The sequence below is a fragment of the Fragaria vesca genome, linkage group LG6 (assembly GCF_000184155.1).
Source record: "Fragaria vesca subsp. vesca linkage group LG6, FraVesHawaii_1.0, whole genome shotgun sequence".
NCBI lineage: Eukaryota > Viridiplantae > Streptophyta > Magnoliopsida > Rosales > Rosaceae > Fragaria > Fragaria vesca.
In genome coordinates this window covers 26,604,268-26,607,342 of record NC_020496.1, presented here as the reverse complement: position 1 = coordinate 26,607,342, position 3,075 = coordinate 26,604,268, and the positions used below count along the sequence as shown (strand labels likewise).

The 3,075-nt window shown below is 36.9% G+C and overlaps 1 non-coding gene across 1 annotated transcript in view; it reads left to right on the top strand.

Moving 5' to 3' along the window:
* The window catches only part of LOC101300835, an 8,633-nt gene that overhangs the window by 731 nt on the left and 4,827 nt on the right, over window positions 1-3,075 (top strand). Inside the window, exon 2 of the transcript XR_185006.1 lies at window positions 264-320. This is a non-coding gene — a transcript (uncharacterized LOC101300835). The remainder of the gene's footprint in view (window positions 1-263; window positions 321-3,075) is intronic.

The window sequence follows — 3,075 nt, the reverse complement described above, 5'->3', positions numbered from 1 at the left end:
ACTTTAAGGAAAGTGCGCACGTGCGCTTTGGAACGTTTCTGTATGTGCATATACATATATCTATATATATAAAAAAAATGGTGGCTGACCTTAGTGTACTTAGATTAGTTTGCAATCTTCCATTCAATATGGTTTTTTGTTTCTGTCTGATATGGAGTTTATTTTAGTTTATCTATAGAAATATAAATCCATTGTAGTTCCATCTTCCTATACAATACTGAACCTATAATCATATGACATGGAAATTTTTATCCTTTTTTTAGGTTGAGTTTCACATTGAAGCTAGCTGATTGTATTGTTGATATATCAACTTTGGAAAGGTACTTTAACTCCATTAGGCTCTGCTGCAGTGTTTTTAAGTTACTTTGCATGTGATATGGAAGGGGACAATCTATGTTTTTAGTTAGTATAAATCAATTGGTTTCTGTTTCATTGCTGGGGTTTTATCAAGTTTGCAGTCGAGGTGATTGTATTCTTAATATATCAACTCTGAAAATGTTAGGGCTGGGCATGGGACGGGACGGGATTAGGGTCATCCCACGGCCTGTCCCGAACATTGCACACGGGACGGGATCGGGACGGGCCTTACATTTTTAAGACTTGATCCCATGCAAGTCCCGTCCCAAACGGAACCGGGACAGGACGGGCCTGATCCCGCCATCCCGCCCCAATATTACCTGATAATAATATAAAGATTGCATCATATGAATCCATAATTCATAACTAGAATTAAACTAGGGTAACATCAATAATCCACAAGTACTTAAGTTCACACGTCATAAAGTTCAAAAGAAAACAATTAGTGAATCTGAATACAAGTTGCTCCAAGCTGCTCCAAATACAAACAATTTCAACTCTAATCATCGATGACAATACCAGTTGCAACAGTATAACTAATTCATATAAACTATTTGCGTCTAAACTAATGATCTTGCCTGACGATTTCTCTAACCAATGATAGATTTCTCTCTAACGATTGCCATAACACTCGATATCAAGTATCCAAATCTCACTTCCACTACATCTCTCAAAGCCTAAATTTGAACGCAACCATCCTAATAAAAAAACAATCAAAACAAGTAGCGAGCTAGACAGAAGCAAACTCGGTGAGAAAAATAATGAACTTGATTCATGAGTTTCAGTGAAATTAGGAGTGAAAATAATCTTACCTAACGGAGGAAGCGGCGGAGGAGGAGGAGGCCAGTGCTTGTTGCTGCTGCTCCGAGAAGTCGCGCTGGTCCCGGGAAGATTGGGGTTGTCTCGTCGTCGGTTGTAGTTCGTGAGGAGGAAGCGGAGGAGGAGGAGGAGGAATCGGGCGGTGAGATGCGGAGGCGGATGAAGCGGGCGCCGAGGAGGAAGCTGAGGAGGAGGAAGCGGGCGGTGGAGGAGTTCAAAAGAGAGATTGAGAGAGTGAGGACTGAGGAGGAAGCGGATTGAAAGAGAGTTGGGTTCACGTGACTGCAAGACTGCATGCGACTGAAGAGTGAAGACTGAAGAGAGTGAAAGAGTGAGAGACTGAGAGAGTGAAAGAGTGACAGAGAGTTTGTATTAGGGTTAAAAAATCAAAGGTTGAGATCAAAACATCTAAAAAAATCAATGGCTGAGATTACTCTATATTTTACTCGGGACGGGACGGGCCTGACGGGCCTCAACTTTTCAGTCCCGCGTCCTGTCCCGTTGTTTCTTTATGGGATGGGACGGGACATGCCTAGTGTTTTTAGACATAGATCCCGTCCCATCCCGTCAAATTTCGGGACGGGACCGGGATTTAGGTTTTTTATGCCCACCCCTAGAAAATGTACTTCAATTGCTTTAAGCTTTACTTCAGTCACTTCAGTCCTTTGGTGTAGAAACAGCTAAGGGTCTCCTTTGGTGTAGAAATCCAAGAATATGATCGGAAAGGATTAACATATGTGAAGAGTTGGCCTCAGGGACAAGGTAGGAACCTGAATAATGGTTTGGCTAGGACAGGGAGGGGTTTATGATTAAGTGATGAAGGACTGACAGATAATACTACAAATTGGGGTATGTTCCTTATGTTTTAATTAAGATAGAAAGTTTAATGCTCATCAAATTGGCGTAATTGATTCTGCAACGTACTTCTGTTCCCTGCATCATTCTCTTTAGTGGTAATAGCAAATCTGCTGTCTTTTATTTGTTAATTTTGATCAAACTGACCTTTTTTCCAAATCTGCTGTGTTCTTTTTTTTTTATGGTTTTTTATTATAGATAAAAACCTAAAATACTAGACATTTTTTAAGATAAACCTATACATATTTTTCTTTTATTTTACAACCTTTCCACATAAGCAAACATACCATATAGAGCAAATCTCTATAATTAATAGTTTTTTTTCATTTTTCGGTTTCTCTAATTTGCCCTTCAGACAATAGAAAACTAAATTTGGTATATTTCTCAATTTTAGCATCAGTTTGAAACTCAAATACTAGCTAAAATTTAGTTGGATTTAACTTTGTCATAATCAATTACATTCTTTAATTTCTTACCTTGTTATTACTAACTCGAGTTTATATATATATATATATATACTATATACAGAAGTATGTCATTTGTAATAGAATGATACTTTTCATTCATAAGCTCACATTTGGTGTCTCTCTACATAGTCGAAAAATGTCTAATTGTAAGGTACACGTTCTTATTCTTTGATTCATTTTCTTCTTTTTAGGTATATTATTATATCATTTCTCATCCTAATCGAGAGAACATTTTACTCTCTACTACTTGCGTTTCTAATGTACCTATTAAGTATGGCATGATATGATAATATACCTAAAAAGAAGAAACTCAAAATTGGGTTTAGGGTATAGAGTTAGGGTATAGGTTCAGGGTATAGGGTATAGGGTTTAGGGTATAGGGTTTAGGGTTTAGATCAGATATTTTATTCATAATATATTTTACCTTATGTATAGATTAGATAATGAATTCCTTTAGAGAAATTTTAAATACACACCCCTAATCTCTTAATACACACCTTTACTATTTTATGTTTCTGTTGAGATTTTATAGGTAAGCTAAATGACCAAAACATATATCTATTATTAAAAAAAAAAA